This window comes from Equus quagga, chromosome 1 (assembly GCF_021613505.1).
Source record: "Equus quagga isolate Etosha38 chromosome 1, UCLA_HA_Equagga_1.0, whole genome shotgun sequence".
NCBI classification, from domain to species: domain Eukaryota; kingdom Metazoa; phylum Chordata; class Mammalia; order Perissodactyla; family Equidae; genus Equus; species Equus quagga.
Window position 1 is genome coordinate 165227077 of NC_060267.1, and position 27683 is coordinate 165254759.

Here is a 27683-nt window from a genome sequence, read left to right on the forward strand (position 1 = left end):
CCCTCTTCTCACATTTTTTGCATATCTGAGATTTTCTTAAGCACCTAAGAAGGTAAGAGGTAGCCACTCATTTTACCAGGGACTCTTGGGATTTCTCCTTCTAATTGTTCTTCTTGGAGGTGGAGAGTTTCTCCTAATAAGACATGGTTCCCCAGGATTCCAGAGTTGGACTCAGGACTCTTTCAGACCTAGCTCTCAATTCACACTCTCACTAAGCCTTTATAGAGTCTACTGTCCTCACCCGCCCCCCGCCACACACACACTGTTGGCTTCACCTTTCTCTATGGGGTTGTAATATGAAATAAACCTTGGTTATGATGTGCTTGTCAACTGTTGAATTCCTCCAGAAAAACCTGTTTATCAAGTGAAGCTGGCTAATCAGATTTATTAGAGCAAAGGAGAACATCATATTGATAGGCTTAGTTGTGTCTCAGAAGGGAAGTCAGGGCAGGATATTTATAGGGTTTAGGTCCCGGGCTGGGTGAATTTTAGGTGGGTTTGCCAGCCAGGGAACTGGTTGGGTTTGGGCAGTTTATGCTATGGCTTTGGATCAGTAGACACTGGGAGATGAAGGAGTTGAAGCAAATCTTGTTGAGCAAGCTGGTTAGTATTGACCACTAAGCTGTTTTGGTTAGTCACAGTCTTGTCTTTAAGGAGCAAGTATTTCCTAGAGTGAGTATTTTCTCTTGTTCTCAGTATGACTGAACATAGAGAAAGGAAAGTACACCAGATTCCAGTATTGTTTAATATTGGGACAGGAAAGTATGTTGGCTTTAGTTATCAATAATATATTTTATTCATTTATTTATTTTACCTACTGGTATACAGGCATGACAGAGTGATACTGAGTCACTTGGTTAGAGAAGTGTTTCCTTTTTCCTCTTTCTTTTAATAATTCTGATCACATCAAGGAGAAAGTCAATCATGTTCATTTAAATAATCTCCCATCCAAAATCATCTTGCATATTTCTGGTAGCATGAGTTTCACATTTTTTGAAATACCACCAATATTTCTCAGTGGGAAATAAGGAGAACACAATTTGATATTGCTCACTCTAATGTTATCTCCTTACTTAAAATGGTTACAGAAAACTCAGACTGCATAGGTTGGGTTAATGAAAAGCAAATACAACTAATGATGAATTCTGGGAAAACACTTAATTTCCTTTGCACAATTTTAAAATTCTGGATTTATTTTATTTTCTTTAATACCTTTTTCTTTTCTAGAGAAAATGTTAAGTCAAGCTAAAGTCAGATAAATGTAATGTAAGTCCATTTAAGCTATTTTCTGTGTTAGGAAATGGATAACTTGGTGATTTTAGTGCCTTCAAATGTTCAGCTTAAAACTCCCACTTTTTGAAACAAATTAAATTAGATTAATGTATCCTTCATAGAATAAGTGTAATTCTCAATAGAGGGCAAATTTTGTGTTATACTTTCTTTAGAAAAAAACTTGTTTCAATTTTAGAAGAAGAAAGGACAAGGAAATATTGAATTCTGTGGAAAAGGTTGTAGATCCCCAAAGCCACTTTTACATCATATTGTGATTATGAAACTTAACTTGTAATTTTTTGCAAGTCAAAACATTCCTACAAAATATTTTCCAGAAAAGTTACTCAAAAAAGCCAACTTCTTTTGGACTCCAATGCTGCTTGAATACTAGTTCACTAATGGTGAAGAAAGGACCCCACCCTTCTCCTGAAGCGAAATAGGTCTCCTTTCCTCCCTTGGGATTTTACTCTTGGTCAAGAAATAACATCTCAATTAATAAATCTTTGTACACTGAGGGTGTATGGACACCACATGAGCAAAGATTCCGCTGGGGCCAGGCACAAATGTGAACTGGAAGTATATTTTGTGCCCGAGACTCCAGCTTCCTGACCTTCCAGCCCATAACATCACTGTCTGTGGTTCACTCTTGTAGCCAAATGCACATTCGCCATTAAAGCTTGGACGGGGTCCAAGACTCACCAATAGTAAAGGATGAGCCTTGGGTTGTGTTGGGAGTTCATCTCAACCAGGGAAACCATTCTTTGGCATCTTGAGGTTTTTTTCTGATTATGTTCTAGAAACAATGCTGGGTAGAGTACGGGAGGAAGAACTTTTCCTCTACCCATTGTAGGTCCTTCTGGCTGGGCTATTACATGAGACAGACTAACAGGAGAAAATCGAACAAAGCTTTATAACATGTGTATATGGGAGAAACCCAAGAAACTGGGTAACTTGCCAAAATGTTGGAGGCTCTCATCTTAAACACCATCTTCAGCTAAAGACAAAGGAGGATGTTGGGAGTAGTGTTTTTGGACTTCAAGGTGGAGGAAGGCAATTTACATGGAGATGGTGATGTAAATGGACCAACTACAGACAATGTGACCTGAGAGGCATGATTTACACTACATTACGGTTATTGTATGGTATTAGCTCCTTCCTCGAACATGCCCTTCTATTTTTAATTGTTTTAGGCCATGTGGGGGGGGGGGTGCCAAAGTTTCTTTCAGAGTCTTCTGTACTCAGAAATAGTGAAGTCAAAGAGACACATTTTGGGGTGGCCAATTTGGATCCCCTACAGTCCTGCCTTTGAAAATTTAAGAAGTTTCACAGTCCTTTGAAATTTAAGAAGTTTCATAGTCCATAAGCTCAGTGGTAGATTGTTCTATCTCTTTGAAAATCTTTCTTAGTCCTGATAATAGATTGGTCCAGTTAAATTCATTTTAGAAGGTGGTGATGCAGGTGGGCTCCCAAAGTTAGGCCTATATTGTGGAAGCAAGTAATCAGGCATTTAATAAGAAGTATTTCTAAGGAAATAAAAAGGAAAATAAGGGGCCGGCTCCGTGGCCGAGTGGTTAAGTTTGCGCCCTCCGCTGCGGCGGCCCAGGGTTCGGATCCTGGGCGCGGACATGGCACCGCTTGTCAGGCCACGTTGAGGTGGCGTCCCACATCCCACAACTAGAAGGACCTGCAACTAAGATATACAACTGTGTACCTGGGGGTTTGGGGAGATAAAGCAGAAAAAGAAAAAAAAAAAAGATTGGCAACAGTTGTTAGCCCAGGTGCCAATCTTAAAAAAAAAAAAAAAGTGTCCCCTGTAGAAAGGAATCACAGAAAAGCTTTGTTCCTTCTACTTTAAAAAAAAAAAAAAAGGAAAATAAGGTTAATGTTTGGAGCAAGTTATAAACCAGTTTCTAAGCTCAGAGGACAGCCAGTTAAGAAGATTTCTAGAAGTCAGTGTCAAAGCATCTTTTGCAGCTTAAAATGTCTCTGATGATGTCATTGGACATTCAGGTATCTTTCTGAATGGCTTACACAGCAACAGACATGAATCTCTCTTAAGTTTATATTAAATTGTCCAGCTTTAGTTTTCAAGGCTTCAGGAACAAGGGTGGTTTCAATTTCCAGTGATTTCAAATAAAAATGATGGAAAAACTTGAAAATGTTAGTTTGGAGATTTGTAGCCAGATATATCAGGAGATTAGGAGAATTTAGGATCCAGTTCAGTTCACAGGTAGAAAACAAAACCTCAAAGACAATTAAAAAAACTAGGATCTAATATCCACAAATGTCTATTATAGTTTTTATTGAAACATATTTTTTCTCTCCAAAATCACCCTCAATTTTCCCAAAGATAGCCAAATTAAGACTAACCGGTTTGCAAAATAAGTCTACTTTCAATAAATTTGGCCCAATTATTTACATAAGTGCAGCAAGAACAGCAATTGGTCATATAGGCTCTTTTAAATCTACTTTGCTGGAACATATGATAAGGAATCTCAGATTGAACTTATAAGGCCTCTCAAGGCCAGGAAAGCCAAGGACTTATCAGACAGAGCCTCTGATACTTACAGATTTGAGTGACTTTCTCTCTTCTCTTGAGGTTCCCCAAAATATTGAGGTTCTTCGCACTTGCCAGATAAGTCACCTTTCTTACTTACCCAGTAAGGTTGCTGGGAAATCTATAAAGAAGGTAATATTTTATTGTGGCTTTATTCCATAAAGTCCAATCTCTGTTTCTCAAAAGCTGTCTGGTCATATCTGAGTCTATGCTTGTTTCTCTCAAATATGACATTCCAGTCAAAGCTTTGGAAATATAACCAATATTTCCAACGTGTCCTGTTATAAAGAGAACAGATTCTTATTGAACTTATGCAAATAACTGTATTGCCATGAAAATAACAATACTTACTCACTAAGAGTTTCCAAATTTTGGAGGGATAAGGTAGGGAGGAAAGATAAATGTTTCAATTTTGTTTACAAAAGTATAATTTACCAAATTGCTATAAGTCATAGTTAGCTTGTGAGAAGAGAGAAAAAGATTTTTTTTAATCTGAAAAAATAAAACATTAAAAAAAATCAGCAATATTTTAAATGAAAAGTCATAAAAATTATAATCATTTTCATCAGTTCGTTCAGTTCCATGAAATCAAGTCTTGATATTGATCTTTTGTTGGCAGTTTCCTGAAGCCATCAGTTTCTCTGTTAGAATTCTGTAATTTTTTTACCCAGTTCTGTTTTATAATCTGAAAGTTTGTCAGAAACCTGTATTTTAGAATAAGTGTGAGAGTCTTTTTCATGAATCTCTAGAATTGAAAACATTTGTAAAAGTAGAGTAAAACAAAACTGTCTGTAAGTGACAGAAGACTTAAAAATGAGAATTGACAAAGAAACTTGGTTATTTCTGTGGCATACAACACTTTAAGATAATAACTAGAATTATGACTGATAACCAGGAGAGATCAGAATTTTAGGAAATTTACATAATTTTAGAAACACTTACATCAATAACATTTACCCACACACTATCACAGGTCCCTATGAAACAATGCTTAGTTATCCCTTTAACCGTGGTGACAATTAAAGAATTTTAGGCAAATGCAGAGAATTCAATAGCTATAAGAAAAACCTTAGCACCTGTGATTTAAGACCTGATTAAAACAATATAGGAAATTTATTTTGATAAAATACAAAATCCTTACCCTTCTGGTAGACTACTCAAAGAAAAAAGCTTTCATAATCTCTTTACCAAGAGCAGATTAAAATTTCAGGAAAATTATCCTTTTAAGAGGGGGAAAAAAGCAAATTCTAATTTTGCGCCAGCTAACTTTTGATACTAAAACTTATTTATTTAAATTCATTTTAATCTTAGTCAACTTGACCATGCACAAAATTCTTTCTTCAGAATTTCTTTCACAAACCTTCTATAACTTTCTTCTTACATTTAGAATTTGTCATATGTCTACTTTTTTCCTCCTACTACTTTAGGATAAATTTATCTTTCTTAATGAAACAAGCAAAAATATTTCTATTCTTTATACTTTCTTTACTGAAAACATACATCTTACTTTCCTTGAATACAAATATATTTTCCTTAATTTTCAGTAGCTTTAATCACATAGTAAAATTTTTTAACCCTTAGAAACCTTAATTTTTATGTAAAAACTAAGAAGTTAGCAATTATAAACTGTCTTTTACATTAGCATTCTGTGGCTTGGGAAATTTATAAACACTTTTCTTAATTTCTAGAAAAGTGTCACTTTATAGTACAATCTTTTAACAAAACACAAGACATATTTACCAATAGACCCAAAACACCTTTTAGTTTTCCTGTAATAAGAGTCCAAAAGTAGGTAAACCTATATTTAATAATTAGTACCTAATATTTTATCTTATTTCAAAATGATCTAGATACTCAATGAATTTTCATCATTTAAATGAACCTAGCAAAACTTCAAAGTTTCAAGTTACCAAAGAGATTTTGGAAGTTATTAAAAGAATTCCATAAGATATAATTATTGCTAAAAGTTTAATCTCTTATTTACATCTAAATTACTTGTTTCCAACAATTATTTTTAGATTACTCATGAAAACTTCATGAGACATTAAACAAAATTAGCTATCATTCATTGTTATTTTCTTGACAAATTTGTAACAGGAATAACATGAGCTTATTTTACTAGTAAACCCAGGCTGCATGTCCGCATCATATCCAGTGCTGATAACTCTAAGGACATGCCTATTTTAATCAAACCAATAAATTTAAACAAGCTTTTATTTATCAAAGATTATTTTATATCACATTAGCTTGAAAGACATGTAAGTGCTTATTTTAAGTCAATTAAACAGAGCTCTTGATTTTGGCCATACCATCCAGAGGTAAAATATCACACATATATAACATACATATAGACACGCATAAATACACAGGTAGACTCACACAAAGATGTTCAATTTTTTTTTCCTTTTTCTCCCCAAAGCCCCCCTGATATGTAGTTGTGTATTCTTCATTGTGGGTCCTTCTAGTTGTGGCATGTGGGATGCTGCCTCAGCATGGCTTGATGAGTAGTGCCATGTCCATGCCCAGGATTCGAACCAACGAAACACTGGGCCACCTGCAGCGGAGCATGCGAACTTAACCACTTGGCCATGGGGCCAGCCCCAAAGATGTTCAATTTTTGTTATGAATCAGGTGCAATACAAAACTCACTAGTTTCTGAGAAACATTTGCATTTCAAAGAATGGCTTGCAGGTCCTAGAGAAGATGGGAGCAGAAAATTTACATCATAAAGGCACAGAGACAACAGTCAACTTTTCTTCAAGATGGAATTTTTGGGGCATATTTGGCTTATCAGTTTCTACTGTCTTTATATCAGGGAAATTTTTAATTTAGGAGATGAATCAAGGATTTCTAACTTCTAAAACTTTCAGGACAATGTATCACACCTTTAAAAGACTGTACAAAGTATTTAACAAAGGCCCTTTTTCTAAGTGTACAACTTAACCCTAGACCAATTTACCTTGGCATTGGGGGGGAGGGGGGTGCACTTTTATTATCCTTTTTATTAGCACCTGATATGAGCCTCTAATTTTTATCTCATCCTTGTGGGCTTAGGCAGCCCTATTAACTTCCCCTTTGTAAGTTCAATCAACACCGTCTGAAGGGAAGATTTATATGCTGCCTTACAGTCAGGCAGGGGAAATGTCCCCCAGTGAGTCACAATGTTTATCCCTACAATACAATCTACAATACAATCAGGCAAAAAAGAAACCCAACTCTTATACCTCTAATCACAGTTTACGTTAGGACTTTATCAATAAGTCTTGGTCTTATAATTTTGGAAGGGGATGCATTCTCAGTCAGACATTTTAAAACATACACAGGCAAAGTTGATATAAACTCTTTATATAAAATCAGCTCAAACATTCCAATCTTATCAACATTTATACTTCTTATCAACATTTATACTTCTACATTTTCTCAATTTAATTATAACCTGAGTCAGGGTCTTAAGGCTAGTCATTGTTTTATTTTTTTAATTTCTTTTTTAATTTGGCCTTTTCATAGGTATCAATAAAAGTTATGATGAGAGTTCTCATGAATATTTTTTTCCAATTTAAATGATCCATTGTCTGGCCACATTGACAAGTAGAATCTTAACAGTGACTCACAGCAATAAGCTTAACCATGGGTGCAAGAGGCATCCCCAAAAGAGATCCCGAAGGTTCACTCTCAAAAATAGTCTAAGAAAGCAAAGGCATTGTGCAAAAGCAATGAAGGTTCAGGCAACAAAGGCCCCTTTTGAAAGCAATTAGGACCCCTTATGACAAACTTCCCCAAGAGCTGACACAGCTGGACAAAGAGAGTGTGTTCTGGAACCCCAGTCTACTTGACTGGCCACCAAGATGTGTGCTGGTAGATGCATCATCCGGGTGGCAGAGACCAGAAAGGTCACAAAGTCAAGCTCTCAAGACACAGAACAAGACAAAAGAAAAACCTCATCTTATATGGACATTAACAGCTTTGGCTAAGCCTTGGGTCTCTTGGAGCCAGAATAATAGCTAGGAGGGAGGTGCCACGGTGTTGGGGATTGTGTGTGCTTTACAGAGTACCTTGCTGTTGCTTGGACATATTCTTGAAGTTGGCAGGGGGATCTGTGTCATCTACCCTGTCCCATGACTAATTCATCCTTTCATGGGAGGCTTCTTGAGGTAATGAGCATCCTAATGGCTCTTAGCTGCTCAACCTGCACCCATGAAATTTGTAGACATTTTGGCTTCCAAGATGCACTTAGCAATAGCTTTCACCTTATGTGCATATTCCCAGACAACAGGCTTATAGAGATGCCTGTGTCTTATGACAAATGACAAAAAGACAGAGACAAGGAAAAACACTATCTCTGGGAGGAAAAGGATCTACAACCAACGACTACTCAACCAAATCCTAGAGTCACCGAGTCCAGGAAGCTAGCTTCACCAGTATTTTCTCCTGCTAATCTAAATGTAGAAAATCAAAAACCTCACCACTCTCACTTCCATTGGACCCTGTAGGCAGAGATCTGGGAGACTGATGTGGTAAGAACTCTTGCCTCCTGTTGGCTCTTGTCAGGGGTTCAGGATCTCTCCACTGCAGATGTCCAGGAGCAAGCAGTGTCCAGCCAGTGAAGTTTTCTCTGTCCAAGTGGCCAAACTGTAGAGGAAGAAGAACATTTCCTCTGCCCACTCTAGGTCCTTCTGGCTGGGCTATGAATTAAGTTTACACGAGACAGAATAACAGAAGAAAATCAAACAAAGCTTTATAACCTGTATACTTGGGAGAAACCCAGGAAACTGGGTAACTCACCAAAATGGCAGAGGCTCTCATCTTAAATATCATCTTCAGCTAAAGACAAAGGAGGGTGTTGGGGGTAGTGATTTGAGACTTCAAGGGGGAGGGAGGCAATTTACATGGAGATGGAGACGTAAATGGGCCACCTACAGACTGTGACCTGAGAGACACTTTTTACGCTACATTACAGTTATTCTGTGGTATTAGCTTCTTCCTGGAAGGAAGCTTAAATAGAAATAAAATAAATATAGAATATTTAATGTTCTATAATATTTATAATTCTATAATAAAAATAGAAACCCTTCTATTTCTAATTCTTTTAGGCCATTGTGGGGCGGGGTCCAAAGTTTGTTTCTGTTCTTAAAAATAGTCAAGCCAAAGAGATACATTTTTGGATGGCAAATTCTGATCTGCCACCACTGTGATGTACAAAGCGCATGGCCCCCCATCTCCTCCCACCATTCTGCTTTTATTGGGTTGTGCTGGTGGTACTCATTACTTCTCCTGGGGGATTGTTGAGGAGGGTCATGTTTGACAATCAGAACAGTTCTGGTGGGTGGTGCCAGGTGACACCCACAGCATACCTCTCCACCCCCAACACATACACAAAAGGCAAACCTCAGGATTGAGAAGCCAGGCGAGGCAGGTTTCAGGGCTCTGAGGCCCGTGGTTCAGGCTGAGGCATCTTCCCAAAATTGAACAGAACTGTCTTCAAATTCAAGATTTCAGGGTGTTCTGTGCAGAACGCCCTGTAATCCTGACTGTACCAAGTGGATCCTGGAAGTCCAGGACACCTTTGGCTTAGAGCAAACCCAGTCTTCTGAGGAAAACCATTTTCCCCCTTATTAATCAAAAACAAACAGAAAACCAGTTATTAGTTTATACATATTTATGTTCTCTTTGTTAAAAATAATAATAAAAGGAAAAAGCCCTGACAGCCCTCATTCAACTTCCTTCTCTCCATCCTTGCAACCTCATTCCTTCGGAGACATACTTGGAAACTCGCTAATTAACTTCCTCAGAAGCAGTCCCAGAACCCAGAGCCTGGTGCCCGGGGGGCCTTTGCTGGGCAAGGGGGAGCTCCCATCTCTCCTGTTTCCTCTGTGCCTTTTAATAGACTTTCATCAATTCAGCATCTCTTCACTGGCAGCCTGAAGAAGCTGAAGCGGTACAGTGATAGACTGAATTCAACTGCGCAAGCTAGGAACACGTTTTCATCGACAATCTCATGTCCCTGAAAATGAAACAAACATAAAAGGTGAGCCATTCGTCTAAGAACGGGCAATGCTTCCTGAGTTCTTCCAGGTGATCTATATGCTAAATTACATCTTCAGTTTCGTTGCCTCCTCCATTGGCCAACCCTGCCCTTCGTGGACGCTGCTGGAGAGAACGGCTACCTGCCCTTAGCATAGGTGCTCTCTCTGCGCCCCACCTCCCGCTTCCCACAGGATTGCCCCACTTTGGGAATTTTCTCTGGTTCTCCGTAGGCTGGGTCTGCGGAAACCGCTGAGAAAACCCTTGGAGCTACATGACGAGTCCTCAGCCCAAGCAGCAGCAGTAACCTCGGCTGCGCAGCCAGCACATCACAGTTGCCCTCGGTTTCTGAGAAACTCCGCTTTCTCAAATTCCTTTGGCGGCCCACGGCTTCCCTGAAATTGGCTGCAAGCCGCTGTGCACAAAGCCAACAGGCAGCTGGAGCGTCCCGGGACACTCAGAAAAACCGCAGGGAGTTGAAAGCCCCAGGCCGCAGGGGAGAGCCAGGCGCAGGTCAAGGGGCAGTGCCGGCTTAAGAGAGCCCCGGGCGCGCTCCTCGGGCCACCTGCGGCTGCGGCGAGGCCCCGCCAGCCGAGGCGCGCGGGCAGGGCGCTCTCTGAAGAGCTGGGCGCGGGCTCCAGGGTTCTGAGCGTCCCCAAACCCGGGGAGAGTTCGGTGAGTGGGAAGTGCCGGGGCTTGGGACCAGAGGCGGGCGGAGGATGGCGCTGAGGGCAGAGATATGCAGGTGTGAAGAGGCTATTACCCTGCCGGTGATTTTGTACCGGTAGGAGGTAGGATGCACTAAAATTCTGGGCTGTAAGGACTTTTGCAAATGGTTGAGACAAGGCTCTTAAAGGCTAGACTGTTAGAATTGGAAAGACGATAGAGCAGTGCTATTCGAAATGTAGCCCAAGGACTAGCACTATCACCATCCATTAAGACCTTGTTCGAAAAGCAAATTCATGGGCTTCACCTTAGAGCTGCTGAACCAGAATCTCTGGGAGTGGGGCCCGGGAAGGTGTGTTTTAACAAGCCCTCCACTGGACTGTGATGGAGCTCGAGGTAGATAACCACTGCTTTAGAGGTCGTGTAGTCCGACGCTTGGCATTAGATACTGGGGTATGTTCAGATACAGAAACACTCATGGTTTGTGGGAATTGCTATTCTGTTGCAGACTGTGAACTGTGATGGTCCAGATTTCCTCAAAACAACACTCATGGCTTTAGCAAACGTTTTTGAGTTTCCACTATGTACAAGGCTCCAAGCAAGGTTCTTTCAAAGGGAGGGAGGGAGTCACATGCTCTTGGAATCTCCGAACTGGTGCCATATTATTTCTTTAACCAGATCTTTGTAATTTGCGGTACCTCACATTTATTTTGGGTTTTGTTATTTAAATGTTCCTTCTGAAGTTAATTTTTTGTTATTGTTGTTAACCCAGAATGCCAGATTCAATATTTTGGAAGAGATGTATTTACTTTGTGAGTTCTGAACAAAAATCCCTAAGAAAAATTCACATTGACTAGACGTATTTTTTAATCTTTGTATTAAAATTTACTTGATACATTTTATGAGTAGAATAAATAGGGATTCTGAAATTTCTTTTTTTTCTGCTTTTTTCTCCCTGAATCCTCCCAGTATATAGTTGTATATTTTTAGTTGTGTGTCCCTCTAGTTATGGCATGTGGGACGCTGCCTCAATATGGCCTGATGAGCGGTGCCATGTCCACGCCCAGGATCCCAACCCGGGAAACCGCTCACCGAAGCGAGCGGGTGAATTTAACCCCTCCGACACCGCTGGCCTGGGATCCTGAGATTTCTTATGAATCAAAGTGAGAAAGACAATTTGTCATCTTCTCTGATGAGTCCAGTGCCAGCACTAGCTGCCGCATAACAAACGCTGAGAAGAAATCGGTTGCTATGGGAAAACCCCTTAGAAACAAATATGCATGCCGTGTAGATCCAAATGATGCAATTTTCCATTCTCCAAGGTTCTGAACCATTCCTGCTGATGACGCAGGCTCTTCACCGCTGCTGAGAACCTCACACATGAGATATTTGATGATGAAGGTTCTATGCATGATTTTCTATCAGTTGTGTTTTTTGTTATTCCTCGTCTCCTTTAGTGGCTTAATTTAAATATTTAGTCAAAATCCACTATTGACTTATTCTGAGACTCTGTGGCAAATGCTGTGGATGTTTCTCAGTTTTCCCCTCTCTTCAGTGGGTGGATGCAGGATGTGTGGTTTTGATGTGGCACTCTCCAGCATTATTTCAAAGCAGATCCCTGGAGTTCCCTACCTGCTGTACGGTTACAATGTTGGATCTTTATTAATATGTTAAAGCAGAGGAAATACTGAATATAATGAGCATATATTTAATTATATATGCATGTTTTAAGTTAAGACATCTAAATGGTTTGTTCATGGATTTTAAAGACTAACTTCTGTTTGAAAACAACTTTGGAAATGTTGGTAAAATTGAAGCCATTGCTAAGAATGTCATGAGTCTGTGAAAATAAAGTTTGTCACTGTAAATATTTCCTATCTTGAATCATGTGTGCACACAGAGCTTGTTTCTAAGTATTTAAAGAGCATATACTCAGCATCCTCCTATAACAGGGTATAAGATTTACAACATATGTCTTATTTTCATGGTATTTTATATTATGATTTTCCTCCTTCAAGTTCAAATCACCTTCCAAAAGGGAAGAATTTTTAACCCTGGAACATTTACCCAGAACCCTCTAGCTGCGGCAGTAGGGGACAGGAATTCCCTTGAGATGTGTGCTTTTCATGGCATTGCAGTTTGCTTTGAGGATGCCCCTGTAGGATCAATCTTGTAGGATGTCAGATTCAGGTCTTCTCTGAGCAAGTGCCGAGGAGGAGGATGTGGGCACTGGGCAAAGCCAGGACCTAAGATCCAAACAAGCTACATGTCTACCTTATGAGGAAGCGCTAGCTGGTGGTACGTGTGGCAGTTGCCAGCATTTTTGTCACTGCTGTCAATCCCCACTGCCCTATGGTACTGTCCTAGATTCCTCTGACCTGTTTGAATTCTGATCCTTCAAGGAACTCTTTGGGGGCATACTGTAATTCAAGACTTGTTCTCTGAACGGCCATTGTAAATTCCACATTATTTGATGGGTCCAGATAACATCTTGAGCCTTCTCCCTCTGCATGGTTAACTAAGATAATAAGGGACATGAAGAGACCAGAATAGTCGAATGAGGGCTTTATAAAGGCAGTGTAGTTCAGTGGAAAAAACATCATCTTTGCCGTCAATGAGACTGCAAGTTTTGGGGCAAGCTGTACTACCTCTCTGAGCCTCAGTCTTTTTGTCAGTGGTATGGGCATAATTATAGTGCACAAAGGCGTACTTTTCTGCTGGGTCTTTCACCTTCTGTGTATATTTCATTGGCTAACCTTAGCTGCAAAGGAGGTTTGGAAATTTTTTTTATAGCCGTGTGCACATTGCCCCATCCATCGATATAGAGGGTCTGTTGATAAAGAAAGAGGGAATATTGGACAGTGGGTAGGCAACTAGAAGTCTCTGCAATAGGGATGAAGGACAAGAATGGTTCTTTGGAGACTGGCAAGTGACAACAGTTGTGATGGGTAGTGGTTCGGACATGTGTGTGCATTGGGGAGTGGAAGGTGGTAGAGAAAAACGTGATAATAACAAGTTTCTAGGCAACTGGTTGGCTTGAGGATGTTCAAGTGGAGCAGACAGGCCCCTGAAATAGAAAGACTCTGGGTATGAAATTGTAGTAATAATGATATCTCTGTCTAGGTCTTGAAGCAATTTACAAAAATGATTATATTTAAATCTCACGGTAATTCTGAGAGGGAACAAAAAAGTAGTTGTGTTTATTACCACTTCATTGGTGAGAAAGTTGAGGCTTAGAATTATTAAACCCTTGCCCAAGAGTACAGGCCCAGTTAGTATAGAGCTACTGTAGACTTTAGCTTTTCTGATGCCCTTAATCGGTCTATCTCCTTAATGGAGAGGGGGCAGGTTGTAGAAGAAATGAGAGGATGAAGATACTTTGCATACTTCATTTTAACCATTGCAATAAGGTAAGGAAAAAAATTGGAAAGAGAGAGATAACATAGTCAAATTTTGCAAACAGTGTAATGACTTAAGAGCCCACCTACCTGGGCTCAAATCAGCATTTTATCACTTACTAGCTGTGTGAACTTGGGTGGAATACTTAACATCACTTTCTTCTTCTGTCTCATGGGCGAAAAGTAAGACTCAACTCATAGAGATGTTGTAATGACAAAGAACAAAGAATAGTGACTGGCACATAATAAGAAATACGTAAGTGCTTGCTGTTCCAGATAGACCATAGCTAAGAGAATCGATGAAAATTAATTGAGTTAATTAAGACAGCTGACTATAAAATAAATCCAGAAAAAAATCTATAGCTTTTTTATAAACTAGTAACAAGCAGCTAAAAAGTATAATGAGAGGAAAATGTCTATTCTTAGTACCAATATACTACAAACTAGTTGAGAACTATGAATGTGAAATGTGTAGGACCAACTCCTGTTGGATCCCTGCTGCTTCAACTTTCCTCCCCCATCCCCACGCCCAACAAACCTTCAAAGGGTGCACAGAAAACCCAAAGCACCAGTATGGGCCTTATGCAAAAAGGCTTCCAATAAAAAAGGAAGCATCTGTTATATGCAAAACAAAGATTCAGAATTCCTGGAAACAGAATAAAATTACTCTAAATTCTAAGGCATTAGAGAACATAGGTTAAAGGTCTCAAAGAAATGCAAGAGATAACAAAAGGCAAAGCCAAGGAAAGCACAGAAGGAAAATAAAACCATTACAAAATCAAAACCCAAATTAGAAGCAGCTAGATGTAAACCAACCTTGTGGAAAACTGAGTTTTGATTTAGAGGAAAGCTTTGGGAGAAATCTCATAGATTGCAGAGGACAAAGACAAAGAGAGAAAAATGGTTATAAGGAATAATAGTGATGGAAAACAAACAATAGAGAGACAGCATAGGATATGTAGACTTTCTGAAAAAAAAAAGAGATAGAACAAAAGGAACTGCAAATAAATATAAAACATATTGTATTTCTTTGATCCTAGACAATCATTAATCAAGATGCATTGTTGATTTGAAAATAGCTTTGGGCGAAATAAAAAGGAACCATAATACACTAAATGAACTTGTCCCATGTGATATTTCTCAATTTGAGACTAAAATATGAAAAAAATATGGAATTAGATAAAAATTTTCCCAAAGTAAAAGAACATCTGAATTAGCAGATTAAAAGTCTCATCACGTTCCAGAGGGAAAGACAAAAAATAAATCAAGATTAATATGGTGTTATTCAGAATGAAAGATAAACTATCCAGTAAGAAAAATAAAATAAATTAGGCTGTATAAATTATCTCAGCAACATCAGAAAACAGAAGGCAATGACTCAATGACACAGAGCTTAGAGAGGAAATGAAAGAAATGAAACCTGAGAATTCCCTAGCCACATTCTATATTTGCCTTGTGTTATATTTCTATTAGAGAGCACTGATTTAGGTTCCTCTATGTGGCCAATTGAAAAGGTATCAGGAAGACATTCTCAGTGAGGCCAAACCTCAGTATATATAACCTCATCCCTTGCTGCTCAAGTGCTTTCTGAGGACCAGCATCCTCTAGGAGCTTGTTAAAAATGCAGAATCTCAGGGCTCACTCCAGAGCTACTGACTCAGAGCCTGCATGTTAACAAGAAGCCCGGGTAATTCCTGTGTATATTAAAACTTGAGAAACACTGTCTTAATTAACCACTTCCTAAAAGTCATCCAGCCAGCGCTTTCTAATTGGTGTGCCTCGTAAGGACTATGGATGTGCTGAGACATTGGTCTCCTTAGCCTGGGGCTGTGGGGTGGAAGGCTTTGGGCTAAGGACATAAAGAACGCTGTCATTTTCTGTGTGTACCAGGATCTATAGCTGTGCTGTCCAGTATGTAGCCACTCACCATATGTGGCACTTGAAATGTGACTGGTCTGAGTTGAGATGTGCTATACGAGTAAAACACACAGATTTCGAGGACTTAGTATGAAAAAAAGAATGCAAAGTGTCTCACTAATCATTTATATATTGATTACACATTGAAATTATAGTAGTTTGCAGATATTGGGTTAAATAAAATATATTATTTAATTAATTTCACTTATTTCTTTGCTAATGTGGCTACTAAAAAATTTAAAATTACATGTGTGGCTTGTGTTCTATTTCTATTGGACAATGCTGATCTGGTCACTTTAGGTGGCACATAGAAGAATTAGAATAAAGAACCCAAGAATGTATATGGACTTACAGGGCCCATTAATTCTGTTTAAACTTAGAAATAAAATTTAAATAACCATGGCATTGTGATCACAAAGCAAGAATTATAATTCTTGAAAGAAAAGCTACAGTATAAAAAACCTAAAGTATAAAAGATAATTTCATGATAATAGATGGGGAGACTCCCCTTGCCCCCATAAATGCAAACAAAAAATTAAAGAAGAGGAAGGAGATGTAAGCCAACTAATTTTCTCATCTTTCATGGGTCATCATAAATATTGTTTCATTTCTAAAATTGATGAATTTAGAAATATACATTAAAACACTTTATTTACAAATAATTTTACTTAGTTTATTTTAAGTAAAAAAACCTGATATATATTCTTCCAAATTAATGATTAATGGAGAGGAAATAGAAAATAAGAAAGCAGATGATAAGGAAAAAAGTTAAACAAAAGAAACAGTAGGGAAAAGTAAAGGATAGTATATAAAATAGAGTTAAGAGAAGTAAGCCCAAACATATAGTTTATAATATAAAATAAAAATAGTTACATTCATCTTTTAAAAGAAAAAGATTCTTAGATGGTATTAAAAAGCTGAATCTAGGGGCCAACCTGGTGGTGTAGTGGTTAAATTCGCATGCTCCACTTCAGCAGCCCAGGGTTCATGGGTTTGGATCCCAGGTGCTGACCTGGCATTGCTTGTCAAGCCACACTGTGGTGGGATCCCACATAAAATAGAGGAAGATGGGCACATGATGTTAGCTCAGCAACAATCTTCCTCAGGCAAAAACAGGAAGGTTGGCAACAGATGTTAGCTCAGGGCCAATCTTCCTCCCACACACACGCACACACACACACAAAGCTGAATCCAGGGGGCCGGCCCTGTGGCCAAGTGGTTAAAAGCGCTGCGTGTTTCCCTTTGGCGGCCCAGGTTCACAGGTTTAGATCCAAGCATAGACTTACTCCACTCATCAGCCTTGCTGTGGAGGCGTCCCACATACAAAATAGAGGAAGATCAGCACAGATGTTAGCTCAGGGCTAATCTTCCTCAAGCAAAAAGGAGGAAGATTTTTTTTTAACCAATAGTTATTGAGTGCTAACTATTGACCAGGTACTGGTAAAGACTGTGGATACAACAATGAGCCAAAGCAAATGTCCTTCTCTGATGGAGTTTACATTCTAGTGATGGCACAAACTATAATCAAAGGTCACATAATGATAGTATGATCACTTAGTTCCAGGAGGTTTTTTTGCTAATTCTCTGGAATTTTCTACATATGTAATCAGATCATCTGCAAACAAAGCTAGCCGTGTTTCTTCCTTGGCAATCTGTGTGCCTTTTATAACCTTTTTGTGTCTTATTTCATTAACTAGGACTTCCAGTACAATGTTGAAAAGGAGGGGTGAGAGGCAACATACTTGCCTTGTTCTTGATCTTAGTGAGAAGGCATCTAGTTTCTCACCATTCAGTATGACGTTAGCTGTAAATTTTCTGTTGTTTTTTGTGTGTGTGAGAAAGATTGGCCCTGAGCTAATATCTGTGCCAATCTTTCTCTATTTTTGTATGTGGGACGCCACCACACATGGCTTGATGAGCAGTGCATAGGTCCATGCCCAGGATCTGAACCTGCGAACCATGGGCCACCGAAGTGGAGCACACGAACTTAACTACCATGCCACTGGGCTGGACTCTAGTTGTAGGTTTTCTGTAGATGCTGTTTATCATGTTGAAGAAGTTCCCCCCATTCTTAGTTTGCCAAGAATTTTTTTTATAAATCATGAATGAGTGTTGGATTTTGTTGAATGCTTTTTCTGCTTCTGTTGATATGATCATGTAACTTTTCTTCTGTAGCCTGTTGATGTGATGGATTACATAAATTGGTTTTTGAATGTTGAACCAGCCTTACATACCTGGAATAAATACCACTTGGTCATGGTGTATAATTCTTTTTATACATTGTTGGCTTTGATTTGATGACATTCTTTTGGAGGATTTTTACATTTATCTTCATAAGGACATTGGTCTCTAGTTTTCTTTTTCTTGTAATCTTTGTCTGATTTTGACAAAAGGGTAATCCTGGCCTGATAGAATGATTTAGGAAGTATTCTCTTTGCTTCTGTTTTCTAGAGGAGATTGTAGAGAATTGCTATCATTTTTCCTTAAGTATCTGGTATAATTCGCCAGTAAACCTATCTGACTCTGGTGCATTCTGTTTTGTAAGGGTATTAATTTAATTTCTTTAATAGATGTAGGTCTATTCAGATTGTCTATTTCTTCTTGTGTGAGTTTTGGCACATTGTGTTTCAAAAATCTGTCCACTTCACCTAGGTTATCAAACTTGTGAGCGTGGAGTTGTTCATAGTATTCCTTGATCATCCTTTTAATGTCCATGGGATCTAGAGTGATGTCCCGTATTTCCTTTCTGATGTCCCCGCTTTTTTTCTTAGTTAGCCTGGCTAGAGGCTTATCAATTTTATTGATCTTTTCAAAGAATCAGCTTCTGGTTTTATTGCTTTTCTCTATTGATTTCCTGTTTTCAATGTCATTGATTTCTGCTCCATTTTTATTTTTTCTTTTCTGCTGCTTACTTTGGATTTAATTTTCTCTTCTTTTAAAAATTTTCCTAAGGCGGATGCTTAGATGATGTTTAGATGATTGAATTTAAATTTTTCTGCTTTTCTGATATATGCATTCAATGCTATAGATTTCCCTCTAAGTACTACTTTTGCTGTATCCTACAAATTTTGATAAGTTGTTTTTAAATTTTCATTTAGTTTTAAATATTTTAAAATTTCTTTTGAGATTTCTATTTGACCCATGTGCTGTTTAGAAGTTTGTTGTTTAATCTCCAAGTATTTTGGGATTTTTCCAGCCATCTTCCTATTATTAATTTCTAGTTTAATCCCACTGTGGTCTTAGAGGAGACATTGTATAATTTCTATTCCTTTAAATTTGTTAAGGTGTGTTTTATAGGTCAAAATGTGGACTGGCCCAGTGGCACAGCAGTTAAGTTCACACATTCCGCTTCAGCAGCCTGGGGTTCACTGGTTCAGATCCTGGGTGTGGTCCTATGCACCACTTGTTGAGCCATGCTGTGGCGGGCGTCCCACGTACAAAGTAGAGAAAGATGGGCACAGATGTTAGCTCAGGGCCAGTCTTCCTCAGCAAAAAGAGGAGGATTTGTGGTGGATGTTAGTTCAGGGCTAATCTTCCTCAAAAATAAAATAAAGTAAAATGTGGTCTACCTTGGTAAGTGTTACATGTGAGCTTGAGAAGAACATGTATTTTTCTATGGTTGGATGAAGTATTCTGTAGATGTCAGTTATATCCATTTGATTGACAGTGCTATTGAGTTCAACTATGTTCTTACTGATTTTCTGCCTGCTGGATCTGCCCATTTCTGATAGAGGGGTGTTAAAGTCTTCAACTATAATAGTGGATTCATCTGTTTCTTCTTGTAGTTCTTTGGTTTTTGCCTCACTTTTTTTTGGAGTTCATAATAGTTCACAACATTGTGAGATTTCAGCTGTACATTATTACTTGTCCATCACCATATAGGTACTCCCCTTCACCCCCTGTACCCACCTCCCAGCTTCCTTCCCCCAGTAAGCACTGAACTGTTGTGTTTGTTCATGAGTATGTTTATCTTCCACATACAAGTGAAATTATCTGGTGTTTGTCTTTCTCCATCTGGCTTATTTCACTTAACATAATATCCTCCAGGTCCGTCCATATTGTTGCAAATGGGATGATTTTGTCTTTTTTATGGCTGAGTAGTATTCCATTGTGTATACATACCACATCTTTTTTATCCAATCATCCGTTGATGGGCACTTGGGTTGCTTCCATGGCTTGGCTGTTGTGAATAATGCTGCAATGAACATAGGGGTACATAAGTTGCTTTTAATTGTTGATTTCAAGATGTTTGGATAGATACCAAGTAGTGGGATAGCTGGGCCATATGGTATTTCCATTTTAAGTTTTTTGAGAAATCTCCAATCTGTTTTCCATAGAGGCTGCACTTGTTTGCATTCCCATAAGCAGTGTATGAGTGTTCCCTTTGATCCACACCCTCTCCAACACTTGTTGTTCATTGTCTTAGTGATTATAGCCATTTTAATGAGTGTAAGGTGCTATCTTAGTGTAGTTTTCATTTGCATTTCCCTAATGATTAATGATGTTGAACATCTTTTCATGTGCCTAGTGGCCATCTGTATATCTTCTCTGGAGAAAGGTCTGTTCATATACTTTACCCATGTTTTGGTCGGGTTTTGTTGTTGTTCAGTTGTGTGAGTTCTTATGGAGATTAACCCTTTGTCAAATATAAGATTTGCAAATATTTTCTCCAAGTTGGTGGGTTGTCTTTTTGTTTTGATCCTAGTTTCCTTTGCCTTGCAGAAGCTGTTTAGTCTGATGAAGTCCCACTTGTTTAGTTTTTCTTTTGTTTCCCTTGTCCAAGAAGACATGGTATTCAAGAAGATCCTTTTAAGATGGATATCAAAGAGTGTACTACCTATATTTTCTTCTAGAAGTTTTATGGTTTCCTGTCTTACCTTCAAGTCTTTGATCCATTTTCAGTCTATTTTTGTGTATGGCATAAGATAACGGTCTTCTTTCATTCTTTTGCATGTGGCTGCCCAGTTTTCCCAACAGGATTTATTGAAGAGAATTTCCTTTCTCCATTGTATGTTCTTGGATCCTTTGTCAAAGATTAGCTGTCCATAGATGTGTGGTTTTATTTCTTTTAATTCTGTTCCATTGATCTGTATGTCTGTTTTTGTGCCACTGCCATGCTGATTACTGCAGCTTTGTAGTACATTTTGAAGTCACGGATTGTGATGCCTCCAGCTTTCTTTCTATTTTTTTTTTGAGGAAGATTAGCCCTGAGCTAACATCTGCTGCCAATCCTCCTCTTTTTGCTGAGGAAGAATGGCCCTGAGCTAACATCTGTGCCCATCTTCCTCTACTTTATATGTGGGACACCTGCCACAGTATGGCTTGACAAGCAGTGCATAGCTCCACACTTGGGATCCGAACCAGTGAACCCTGGGCCACTGAAGCGGAAGGTGCAAACTTAACCCCTGCACCACCGAGCCAGCCCCTCCAGCTTTCTTCTTTTTTTCTCAGGATTACTTTAGCTATTTGGGGTCTTTTGTTGCCCCATATGAATTTTAGGATTCTTTGCTCTATTTCTGTGAAGAATGTCATTGGTATTCTGATTGGGATTACACTGAATCTGTAGATTGATTTGGGTAGTATGGACATGTTAACTATGTTTATTCTTCTGATCCATGTGCATGGAATATCTCCATTTCTTTCAGTAATGTCCTATAGTTTTCATTGTATAGGTCTTTCACCTTCTTGGTTAAATTTATTCGTAGATATTTTATTCTTTTTGTTGCAATTGTAAATGGAATTGTATTCTTGAGTTCTCTTTCTGTTAGTTTGTTATTACAGTATAGAAATGCAACTGATTTTTGTAAGTGGATTTTGTACCCTGCCACTTTACTGTAGTTGTTGATTAATTCTAATAGTTTTCCAATGGATTCTTTAGGGTTTTCTATATATATAAGATCATGTCATCTGCAAACAATGAGAGTGTCACTTCTTCATTTCCTATTTGTATTTCTTTAATTCCTTTTTCCTGCCTAATTGCTCTTCCCCAAACCTCCAGTACAATGTTGAATAAGAGTGGTGAGAGTGGGCACCTTTGTCTTATTCCTCTTCTCAGAGGGATGGCTTTCAGTTTTTCCCCATTGAGCATGATGGTGGCTGTAGGTTTGTCATATATAGCCTTTATTATGTTGAGGTAGTTTCCTTCTATCCCCATTTTGTTAAGAGTTTTTATCATGAATGCCAGTTGGATCTTGTCAAATCCTTTCTCTGAGTCTATTGAGATGATCATGTGCTTTTCATTCTTCCTTTTGTTAATGTGGTATATCACACTGATTGATTTGTGGATGCTGAACCATCCCTGTGTCCCTGGTATAAATCCCACTTGATCATAGTGTATGATCTTTTTAATGTATTTCTGTATTCACATTGCCAATATATTACTGAGGACTTTTGCATCTGTTCACCAGTGATATTGGCCTGTAGTTTTCCTTTTATGTGTTGTCTTTGTCAGGCTTTGGTATCAGAGTGATGTTAGCCTCATAGAATGTGTTAGGAAGTGTCCTGTCTTCCCTAATTTTTTGCAATAGTTTGAGAAGGATAGGTATTAGATCTTCTTTGAACATTTGGTAGACTTCTCCAGGGAAGCTGTCCGCACCTGGCCTTTTTTGGGGGGAATGTTTTTGATTACTGTTTCAATCTCTTTACTTGTGATTGGTCTATTCAGATTCTCTGTTTCTTCTTGATTCAGCTTTGGGAGGTTGTAAGAGTCTAAGAATTTATCCATTTCTTCTAGATTGTCCAATTTGTTGGCATACAGCTTTTCATAGTATTCTCTTATAATCATTTGTATTTCTGTGGTATCCATTGTAATTTCTCTTCTTTCATTTCTAATTTTATTTGTTTGAGTTTTCTCCCTCTTTTTCCTTGTAAGTCTGGCTAGGGTTTTGTCAATTTTGTTTATCTTATCAAAGAACTAGCTCTTCATTTCATTGATTCTTTCTACTGTCTCTTTTTTTTTTTCAATTACAGTTATTTCTGCTCTGATTTTTGTTATTTCCCTCCTTCTGCTGACTTTGGGCCTTGTTTGTTCTTTTTCTAATTCAGTTAGGTGCAGTTTGAGATTGCTTATTTGGGATTTTTCTTGTTTGTTAAGGTAAGCCTGTATTGCAATGAATTTCCCTGTTAGTATCACTTTTGCTGCACCTCATATGAGTTGGTATGGTATGTTATCATTCTCGTTTGTCTCCAGATATTTTTTTATTTCTCCTTTGATTTATTAATTAATCTATTGGTTGTTCAGTCTCCATATCTTTGTCCTTTTCTCAGCTTTTTTCTTGTAGTTGATTTGTAGTTTCGTAGCATTGTGGTCAGAAAAGATGCTTGTTATTATTTCAATCTTCTTAAATTTATTGAGGCTTGCTTTATTTCTCAACATATGGTCTATCCTTTAGAATGTTCCATGCACACTTGAGATGATGTGTATTCTGCTGTTTTGGGATGGAGTGTTCTATATATATATCTATTAAGTCCATCTGGTCTAACTTTTCATTTAATTCCACTGTTTCCTTGTTGACTTTCTGTTTGGTTGAGCTATCCATTTATGTGAATGGAGTGTTGAGGTCCCCTACTATTATTTTTTTTCTTGTTAACATCTCATTTTAGGGTTGCTAATAGTTGCTTTCTGTACTTTGGTGCTCCTGTTTTGGGTGCATAGACATTTGTAAGTGTTATGTTTTCTTGGTGGAGTGTCCCTTCTATCATTATATACTGCCCCTCTTTGTCTCTCTTTACCTGTCTTATTTTGAGGTCTACTTTGTCTAAGTATTGCAACACCTGCTGTCTTTTGTTTGCCATTAGCTTGGAGTATCATCTTCCATCCCTTCATTCTGAGCCTGTGTTTGTCGTTGGAGCTGAGATGTGTTTCCTGGAGGCAGCATATTATTGGGTCTTGTTCTTTAATCCATCTTGCCACTCTGTGTCTTTTTATTGGATCTTCAATCCCTTTATATTGAGGGTGATTATTGATATATGAGAGCTTAATGCTGCCATTTTATTGCTTGTTTTCTGATTCTCCTGCATTTCCTTTGTTTCTCGTCATGTGCATTTCAGACTACCAATTCAGTTGGGTAGATTTCTACACTGGTTTTATTAGTTTTATCCTTATTTATTATTTGTCTCTCTGTGCTATGTATTTGTTTAGTGGTTATCGTGAAGTTTATATGAAAAATCTCATAGATGAGATAGTCCAATTTCTGATGACCTCATTTTCTCAGACTAAACCAGTTCAGTCCCTTTCCTCTTCCCTTCCTAAGTTGTTTTTGTCACATCTTATTTTGTCTTGTGTTGTGAATTTGTGGTTAAAATGACAAGATTGTCTTTGTTTTTTGCATTTTCTGTCCCTTTACCTTAAATGTTTTATCTGAGTATTTGCTAACCTGTCCTGATGGATAGCTCCAATTTTCTGATTTTGTCTGCCTATTCATCTCAATGCTTACAGATTTGTAACAACTTTCTTATTTTCTTTTCAGGTATGAGGGCCTTGTTTAGGATTTCTTGTAGGAGGGGTCTTGTGGCAATGAACTCCCTTAGCTTTTGTTTGTCTGGGAAAGTTTTTGTTTCTCTATCAAATCTGAAGGATATTTTTGCTGGATAGAGTATTCTTGCCTAAAAGTCTTTGTCTTTGAAAGATTTGGATATATCATTCCACTGTCTTCTAGTCTGTAAGGTTTCTACTGAGAAATTCGCTGAAAGCTTGATAGGGGTTCCTTTGTAAGTTACTTTCTTCTGCCTTGCTGCCCTTAGTGTTTTTTCTTTGTCATTGACTTTTGCCAGCTTCACTGCTATATGCCTTGCAGTAGGTCCTTTTTCATTGACATAGTTAGGAAATCTGATGGCCACTTTCACATCTCTTTCCCCAGGTTTGGAAAGTTATGTGATATTATTTCTTTGAACACACTTTCTACTTCATTCTCCTTCTCTTCTCCCTCTGGAATACCTGTAATTCTTATGTTGCATTTCCTAATTGAGTTGGATATTTCTCAGAGACTTTCTTCATTTCTTCTTAGTCTTAGTTCTCTCTAGTTCTCCTTCTGAGGCATTTCTATGTTTTTATCCTCAATTATGCTGATTGTTCCTTGATGTTATCACCTCTGCTGTTCAGGGAATCTGTTTTCTTCTTTGTCTCATCCATTGTGTTTTTCGTCTCCAATAATTCTGATTATTGTTAGTCTGATTATTATTCTTTATAGTTTCAATCTCTTTTGTGAAGTAGCTCATAAACTCATTGTATTGTCTATCTGCATTCTCTTTCAACTCATTGAGTTTTTCACTGATAGGTACTTGGAATTCTCTGTCATTTAGGTTATAGATTTCTGTGTCTTCATGGTTAATTTCTGGTACTTGTCATTTTCCTTCTGGTCTGGAGATTTAATGTACTTTTCCATACTGCCCGATGGCATGGATTTTTACTTTTGCATTGTAATAGTCTTTGTTTGCCACTTCCACTTTTCCCCTCTGGGTGGGGGGGGGGTACAAGAGATGCGTATTTTGAGCCCACTGGGATCTGTGGGCACAGCTCCAAGGTGCTGGGCTGTGGCTCTGAGTGTGGGGGAGGGGCACTTTCTTCTCTTGCATGGTCTTGTGGGCTTCTCGCTCTGCCTTTGCTATCTGCTTTCCTGGGGTGTTTGGTTGATGAAGACACCCCTGCGATAGCTAGTCCTTTCTGTGGAGGGCTTTATTCTGAGCTGTGAGGGACCTCAGAGATCTGTGGAGTTTCCACAGAGGGCTGCTTTTCCCTCCCCTCCTCCACTTTCCTCCTGGAGGTGGTGTGCACTCCCTGGGCTGCTTTCCTTCAGTGAGGAAGAGAAGCATTTTCTTACCTTGTTCCACTTCCTTGGGAAGGGGCTCCAGCACCTCCACCTTTGGATGTATGACTTCGTGGGTCAGTCAGATGTGTTTTGTGTTGTGTGGATGTCCTCTGTTGGAATATGAATGTCCTTTTTGCTGTATCTTTGAGGGGAGAGTTTATGGGAGAACTCACTCTGTCATGATGCTGATGTCTCCTCCCTGCCTCAGTTATATTGGTGCTCTGTTGTTAGGTGCATACACACTAAGGATTGCTATGTCTTTTTGGAGCATTGACCCCTTTATCATTATGTAATGCCTCTCTTTATCCCTGATAACTTTCCTTGTTCTGAAGTCTGATTTTTCTGAAATTAATATAGTACTCCAGTTTTCTTTTGATTAGCGTTAGTGTGGTATATCTTTCTCTATTTGTCTACTTTTAATCTATATGTGTCTCTATATTTAAAGTAGGCTTCAACAACATATAGTTGGGTGTTGTTTTTTGATCCACTCAACAATGTATCTTTTAATAGATGTAGTTAGATCACTGACATTTAAAGTGATTACTAACATAGTTGGATTAATATATCTACTATATTTGTTAGTTTTCTATTTGTCACTCTTGTTCTTTGTTCTTATTTTTGTCTTCTATTCTTTTTCTGCCTTTTGATATTTTAATTGAGAATTTTATATGACTATTTCTCTCCTTTCTTAGCATATCAATTATCCTTCTTTTTTCCCCACTTTTTTAGTGGTTGTCCTAAAATTTGTAATGTGCATTTACAACTACTCCAAATCCACTTTCAAATAACACTGTATCACTTCATGGGTACTGCAATTACCTTATAATAACCATATATCCCTGATTCATCCTCTTGTTCCTTGTATCATTGCTGTCATTCATTTCACTTGTGTATAAGCTATAATCATCAGACACATCGTTGTTGTTATTTTGAACAAAATGTTGTGTCTTAGATCAATTAAGAATAAGACAAATAACAGTTTTTATTTTAACTTCGCTTATTCCTTCTCTAATACTCTTGTTTAGCTATATTTTTAAATTTTCTGTGTTCTTGATATTCTGGCATCTGGAGCCTTGCTGAAGGGAGGGACTGCCTCTCACCATGATTAGCTAATTCCTAGAGACAGTAAAGGATTTGCTTGCAAGCACTCCTTTAATATGTAGACCAACCAAACCTGAGTCCATACTCCCACCTGCCTCCTCTTATTGGGCTTTTGAACTCTGGGGCACTATCCCCCTTTCTAAACATCTCAGGACTGGGTGCTAGATAACAAGGGGCCACCCCTACAGCCCAGAGCCCACTGACATTATTCAGACTATCCAATTCTAAGTCTGCCTAACTTGTTTACCTTACCTCACTCATTTCTTCCAAGATAAACCACAAGAAAGGCTCCACCCACAGTTCCTCTCTCTCTCTGCTTGCTCATCTTGCCTCGGTTCTTCTCTGTGTGGCCCTGCATGGCATGCATGCCTCCTGTTTCTAGGGAACTGTGAGTAAAATAAGAACTTTTTCTTCATGATGATCATTTTTGTGTGTGTGCATCTTACTATATCTGATTAAAACAAATCCTGGGCACCATTAAAATTTGAATCTTTGTATAGATTCTAACCAAGTTTCTAACCTATGTTATCTTCCTTCTCTCTAAAGAACTTCTTTTAACATTTCTTGCAAGGCAGGTCTCATGGTGACACATTCTCTCCATTTTTGTTTTTCTGAGAAAGTCTTTATTCTTTCTTCAGTCTTGAAGGATAATTTCACAGAATGCAGAATTTCAGGTTGGTGTTTTTCTCTCTGAAAACTGTAAATATTCCACGCCTCTCTCTTCTTGCATGCATAGTTGCTGAGGAGAAGTCAAATCTAATTCTTATCTTTGCTCCTCTATAGATAAGGTGTTTTTTCCCCTCTGACTTCTTTCAAGATTTTTTATCTTTGATTTTCTGAATTTTGAATATGATAAGCCTAGGTATAGTTTTTTTGGGGAGTGGTGGGTTGGGCACTTATCCTGCTTGGTGTTCTCTGAGCTTCCTGGATATGTGTTTGGTGTCT

At 38.4% G+C, this 27683-nt stretch overlaps 1 protein-coding gene across 3 annotated transcripts in view; it reads left to right on the forward strand.

Moving 5' to 3' along the window:
* Positions 1-10328: 10328 nt before the first annotated feature.
* The window catches only part of COL6A5 (collagen type VI alpha 5 chain), a 130539-nt gene continuing 113184 nt past the window's right edge, over positions 10329-27683 (forward strand). For 2 of the 3 annotated variants that reach the window (XM_046676902.1, XM_046676911.1), the window contains exon 1: positions 10329-10525. The gene's annotated coding sequence lies outside the window, so the exon portion shown is untranslated. The remainder of the gene's footprint in view (positions 10526-27683) is intronic. The other variant, XM_046676918.1, reaches the window with a different exon arrangement.